The following is a 7,109-nucleotide window of genomic DNA, read 5'->3' as shown; positions in this document are numbered from 1 at the left end:
AAAAAGGAGCCGATAGTTGTCCGTGCGTAGCAACCATGTTGGATTCAGAAACAATAATTAAATCCAGAAGGGAGTGGTCTTGATATTGAGGTGCACGGTGTGTAGCTGCAAGAGGGAGGATATTTAAATTGAGAGAAGTAACTACCGCACGAAGTTTCTCAGCACGGCTGTCAGATTTCAGAAGGCAGGTGTTAAAATCACCAAGAATTATTGTATGATCATAAAGGGGGGAAAGAGATTCAAGTTTGAATTCGAAAGAAGAGAAATAGTCAACATGAGAAGAGGGGCTATAAAGAACGCCTAGAAGAAGCTTAGTATGGTGAAAGGAGATCTCAATAAATAGGTTTTCTGCGGACTGCGTAAATTCACCTGGGGACGCATCAATAACTTTAGAAGGAATATCAGAACGAAGATAAATCGCTACGCCACCTCCTCCTTTCCCTATTCTGTCGTTGCGTAATAAGCGATACCCAGGTAGAGAGTACTGAGTAGAGGGAAGAGCAGGTTTCAGAAAGGATTCAGAGATGAGGACTGCATGGACGACACTGGAATCGAAAGAGGATAAGAGATCGGGATAGTGGGAAGGGACACTCTGTGCGTTTATGTGGACGATGTTGAGGAACTTAGGAAACGGCGAAAATTTTGCTTGAATCAAGTCTCGCAGATGAGTTGAGTTATCATCCTCACTAAATTTATATTTATTTTATGTTATTTCTGATATTCTATTATATGAAAAATAGTATGAAGTGAAATAAGATGAAGTAGGTAGTTGAAGTTGTCAGATCTCGGCCGGAGTTCCACAAGGCTCCACTTCCTCTCCGCTACTTTTCAGCTTATACAATGACATTAACGACACTAGATGACGGCAGTGTTTTTTTGATAACGCCATCTTGTTGTGTCTTTAAAGCGGTTAGTTGCCCTCAATCAAGAAAAATAGTATTTTTATTCGCCAATAGATGTCGGGAAGAGTTGATTATTGAAAACACAAATAAAACAACATTTTCTGAAAATAAATCGTAGCTAGATCGATTTATCGCCCCCGAAATCCCCTGTATACTAAGTTTTATGAAAATCGTTGTAGCCGTTTCCGAGATTCAGATTATATAAATATATATATTAATATACAAGAATTGCTCGTTTAAAGGTATGAGAATACCCAGGTCGCCGGTGAATCAGCTAGCCCTCTTCGCCGATGATACGGTGAATTATAATTTTGGCACTTGGCAAATATTAATAATCAAAATAATAATCGATTTTTCCATTTTCTGGAATTAAAGAAATTTAATTCGTTTTTTTAGGTAATATAATTATGAGTCACCCATATTACAAAATTTATAATTGTCAGAAAAAAAAACAAATATTTTGGAATATATAACATATGATAAAGTTTCTGCAATAAATTAGTTATTTTAATTTTGAATATTTTTTTTATTGCTTAGATTGGTGGACGAGCTCACAGCCCACCTGGTGTTAAGTGGTTACTGGAGCCCATAGACATCCACAACGTAAATGCGCCACCCACCTTGAGATATAAGTTCTAAGGTCTCAGTATAGTTACAACGGCTGCCCCACCCTTCAAACCGAAACGCATTACTGCTTCACGGCAGAAATAGGCAGGGCGGTGGTACCCACAAGCGCGGACTCACAAGAGGTCCTACCACCAGTAATAAACCAGTAATAAAATATATTAACCATAAGTTTAGGTAAATTCGGCGGCATTAAGTCGAAATCCGGCTCTGCTGCATAGGCTAAGTACTTAGGCCCTGCTGCCAAGGCTAAGTACTTAGGCGTCACTCTTGACAGAAGAATGACATTCGGTCCCCACATTAAGTCAGTACGCCACCGAGCCTACTCGATCGACTCTTCCCCATGATCTGCAAGGTGTCATTCTACAAAACTTGCATACGTTCCGTAATGACCTATCCAAGTGTAGTGTTCGCTCACGCGGCCCGTACACACATTTAACTCTCTCCGTGTCATGCAATCCCGTTTTTGGAGGATAACCGTCGGAGCACCGTGATAGTAGGTTCAACGGTAGTAGATTCAGCGAAGCTGAACTGAATCTGCTCTTGCTAGGACTAGTGTTAGCAAGTCTCTCAGGTCGAGCCCGTGAGCTGAAGTTGGAATAGCCTCTTATTAGGCTAGGTCGAACAAAAAAAGTTTGAAACAAACAAAAAATCTATTTCATATGAATTTATTTAATTTTCTAATAAAGAGGCAAACGAAAAGATATGTAGTATAGTAGTAGGTATGTGGTTTTATATAGAAATAGACAAACAGATGTGTTGTGATTGAATGTAAAAATTTCAACAAACATACTTATTAATTTCGAATGTGGATTTCTAGTCCCTGATAATTACAAAATTGGAACTGTCTCCGAAAGCTTTGATGGTCCAGCCGTAAAGTTCAGGGTGGTCGGCAAAGTTTCCACCTTGACCGAAAAGGTTGCGATTACCGTGATATACGCCTCGGCCGAGCTTCAGCGCTTGGTAATGCGCACGATTGATAACGAAGAACAAGAGTTCCCCGTTGTACATCACAGGCTGGAACAACCACAGATGCCTGTTCGTGTCTGAGTTTGCAGAAGCATACGCTTGATAGTCGCCGTCGCGGTCCATGGAGTTGCCCAGCTTCAAGTACCTATGTTCTAGGCGGTGACGTATCTTGAAATAAATCTTGCCACCGTCCTCGACGGCCTCGAGCTTCCAATGGTAATTCTGGCTATGCGGATGATCGTTGTTGCCGTAGAGCCTTTTGTCATTGGCAAAGTCTGGAGTTGGACCTAACTCAAAGGAACAACGATCCTGGTAGTTGATTAATTTAAAAAAATTATCCTTTAGTACCATTTTGTACGCCGTGGGAAACTGGGACCTTACAATATCTTCGCCTCCAGCAGCCCCCAGTTTGTATGCGAAAGGGGCAATAAATGTTCTTTTGTGTTCAATTAACAAGTCGACAGCTGATTTAATGACATCGGGTCGATTATTACGCATAAGGTCTAAGGCTCGGGAAGCCGCTAGGTCGTAGCTTTCGTAAGCAACGAGATTGTAGAGGTCATGGACCATTCGATAGGTTGAAGAAAACTGGGGCTCAGACTGTTCAATGGTAGAGTTGTCAGCGCTTGGGGTCGTCAGGGATTCAGGAAGTTCATTGGTAGAGCTGTCAACGCTTGGGATCGTTGTGCTTTCAACTGCGCCGGGGACGGCATTGGCTGCAGCGGCCAGTATGCACGTCAACAACACTGCTAAATGCTTGAACGCCATCTTGCCTGCAACAAAAAAAAAAACAGTGTGAGCTGAAATAATTATATATAAAAATTTATTATTATTTTAACATGAAAATTTAAATTGGATCGACTAATGGTTTTGTCTTTAAAGATTAACTTCTCTATTTTACTATCTCGGCAATATACGTAATATGTATCTATGGTAATAAATAATCTTGATAAAAAACCGAAAATGTTTGAAATTGTTGATGTTAAAAATGAATTAGTTTTATAACATTCAAGAATAACACTCACCTCACTCAACTCACATGTACCATTAAGGTCCTACTATGCGAATTCCAAAACAACTTTGTGCTTTTATATCCTACGATAATAGGATGTTATCATAAAATGTCAAATGGCATCATAATAATTTTATTGTATAACGCTTATTTTTCTTCATGTTTTTACGTAGCAGTTATCAGACTAATGATTCTATGACTGATTATTTTCAATGATTAACTGAAGAATATGAATAACTTATTTAATAGCGGTTAAAGCATGAAACTGCCGTTTTATTGTAACAGGTACTTCGGAATTGACATAAAACCTTCATGATTCGAGATTTTTAAGTGAAACTTTTTCAAGTGGTACCGATGAGGTTATTTTTTAAAAAATGTGCAACATTCAATTATCAATTTCCAGTTGTTTTTTTTATTCGACTAAGAAAAGAGACATGGATACTTGAAATTCGAGTAATTTTTGAATACGAGTTCCGATGCGGAACTGACGCTGCAGAAGCAGGTCGCAATATCAATGTTGCATTTGGAAAGGGGACTGCTAATGAACGCACCGTGCGATTTTGGTTTAAACGCTTTCGTGATGGCAATTTTGATTTGAAGAACGAACCACGTGGAAGACCACACACTCTCACAGAGAAAGAGATGATGGAAGCAGATCCGAGCCAAATTACCCAGGAATTAGCGGTATGGTTTAACGTTACCTTACCAACATCATTGAGTCATTTGCGTCAAATCAATAAAATAAAAAAATATGAATAATGAGTGCCTCATGATTTCACTGATCTGTAGGCTTAGTGCGAGTTTCAAAAATGGAATCGATTGACTCGCATCGAGTGTACGCTCTTCACGGTGAAACGTGCGGAGCTCTGAGTGCGAGTTACTCGATTTGCAGGACGTTTATTCATCTTGAGAAGCGATATTTTTTTCTTTTATATTGGTAGCACGCAAGGGTTTTTTTAAGGCGTTTAATTGAAATGCCAAGCTTTCTAACGATATTTATAATTAGTCGGGTAATGGGTAATGTACCTGTGCTTAGTGCGAGTTTTTTTAATTACTCAGTCGATGTTAATGATATGTTTAATTTGTGTGAGGTTGTATCAGTGCCACCTAGTGGTAAGCTTATGAATCTCATTTTGTGGGAGAGAGAAGGTTTGTTTATGTTGCTGTCTCATGTATCGAATAGCTTTACCGAAGTGAGCCTCTCGATTATTGTATGTGCGAGTGCGAGTTACAAATTAATGGATTTTGAGAGTATTTCTTCACTTTCAAGCAAGTTAAGTAGTCACTAAAAATTTTGCCGTGAAACCAATACAATATCAAGATTTTTTCTTTCGTTTTTAATAATAATGTTGTTTTTTAAGGTTTTATCTATTCTAATGGTTTATACACATATATTTTTTCGGTTAGAAAATTTTATAGACGTCTAGCTAGTTGTAAATACATATTAATTCTTTGCTTTTTCATTTAATTCTTATTAAATCATTGCTTTTTTTTAAATATTTGTTTGATGAGAGAGAGAGAGAGTGAGAGAGTTTTTTTTTATTGCTTAGATGGATGGACGAGCTCACAGCCCACCTGATGTTAAGTGGTTACTGGAGCCCATAGACATCTACAACGTAAATGCGCCACCCACCTCGAGATATAAGTTCTAAGGTCTCAGTATAGTTACAACGGCTACTCCACCCTTCGAACCGAAACGCATTACTGCTTCACGGCGGAAATAGGCGGGGTGGTGGTACCTACCCGTGTGGACTCCCGAGAGGTCCTACCACCAGTGAAAGAGTATTCTTTATTGTACACAAAATGAATAAATATTGTGAAACATTCTTTCTTGGTTTTATCGCTAAGAGTGATCTCTTCCAGACAACCATTAGATGGGCAAGAATAACTTCGAAATTAATTGCACACTGTGTACCTATCTATTATAGAAATATATACACACACGCACATACACACGCGCACACACACACACACACGCGCGCAATATACATATTTACAGGTACATACGTACAGATTTATATTTATAAATTATATAGAAATTTGAACAATGTAATAATAACTTTGCTTCTTTACACATTTATAAATAAGGATGGATGCTCGTAATAATTTTAGTATATTTGGGCCACTTAATGAAGATCATCAACACTATTACCGTAAATACAATCATTTTATAAACGTTCAACGGGTAAATGATTAAACCTATGTAAAACATAATTTCTTTAATTAAAAAAAGCAGAAATCATTACCTATTCCAAGATTAATTATCTTAAGTATGTCTAAATATGTAATTACAATTAAATAAATTCTATAATAAACTTCTAATTCTAATACTTCTATTAAAGTTACTAAAAAAATATGTTTATGCTGGGCAGTTTTCATGTATTTTAAAGGTTACGCCATTACGGCAAAGTTTGTTTACGAAATTGCACCCTTAGAATGGAAGTGGTATAACTAAAAAATTTAAGATTAGTTTTATATTTCAAAACACTTATGTATTATTATTAAGAACCTACATTTTAAGTAGGTAATACGTGCAGCAAAAATGTTGTACTCCTTTTTACGAAAATTGCGCGGACGGAGAAGTATGAAATTTCCCACACTTATAGAGAATATAGAGAAGTAGTGCAGATTGCTAATATTTTTTTTTAATTGTGCATAAAAATAAAAAAATAAACTAAATGAATAAAAAAACCTTACACACATCACCAGGTATTTGACACACACACACACACACACATGCATTTATACTTTTTTTGTTTATTGATTTATCAATCTGTGGTCAAATGGAGAATAGATTAATATTTTTTGTCTTTAATATTATTTTTCTATAATGTAGCCTTGGCGACATAGAGCAATGATTATTATAGAAATGATGATAATAGAAAGGTGACAATAGAACTATAATAATGTTCAAACTTAAAATTTAAATAAATTATGGTCAAATTTCGACCACTGGACTATCATTAGTAGATAATAATAAAATCATTTATTGCCTTTCACACAGATTTAGATTATTACAGGCAGCCTACAAGGAAACAACAAAAAAACAAAACACTATTATATCATTTCTGGCAAGCAGCTCAACATTTGCACTTGTATATTATTAATAGGAATTTTATTAAGAATATTGACAATTTATGAGGAATTTGACAAGTACGGATTAGTTATAGATATATGTAGTTACATATTGTAAATTAAATTAGTTTTATAAGTGCAATAAAAAATAATTTAAATGATAAAATGATAAAGCCATACCTTTTTCCAATGTGACGATTAGAGGGTATCCTATTATTCTTTTCTATATTATTCTATCAGCTTATAAAATTAAACAGTCTCTTTTAGTCTAGAAAATGACAAAGTACTCTTTCTGTCTTTTTCAAATAAAATGGCATGCCTTAAAGTGTTTAAACCGAAAAACTAAAAAAATACAATTATTGTATTACAATATTGAAGTTTACCAGAAACTAAGAATTTTGGGTTGAGCCACTTTAATTCTAAAGGTACAAAATAGTATTGAACACGTGACATTACCTGAATAATTTTGAAAGTAGTTGGTTCCCATTAAAATGCTGTTAAAATGCGTTGTATTTCATTTAGACGGT

General features: G+C 36.0%; 1 pseudogene across 1 annotated transcript; it reads right to left on the bottom strand.

The window, feature by feature from the left end:
- Window positions 1-2,182: 2,182 nt before the first annotated feature.
- On the bottom strand, window positions 2,183-3,744 carry LOC114250727 (microvitellogenin pseudogene; annotated as a pseudogene). Its single transcript, XR_016324758.1, has 2 exons — window positions 3,521-3,744; window positions 2,183-3,268 (listed from the first exon to the last, which is right to left on the bottom strand). The product of XR_016324758.1 is annotated as a microvitellogenin pseudogene (transcript).
- Window positions 3,745-7,109: the final 3,365 nt, after the last annotated feature.

The sequence above is a fragment of the Bombyx mandarina genome, chromosome 20, assembly GCF_030267445.1.
Source record: "Bombyx mandarina strain Sakado chromosome 20, ASM3026744v2".
NCBI classification, from domain to species: domain Eukaryota; kingdom Metazoa; phylum Arthropoda; class Insecta; order Lepidoptera; family Bombycidae; genus Bombyx; species Bombyx mandarina.
Note: the sequence above shows the minus strand (reverse complement) of the source record. Positions and strands in the feature narration are given on the sequence as shown.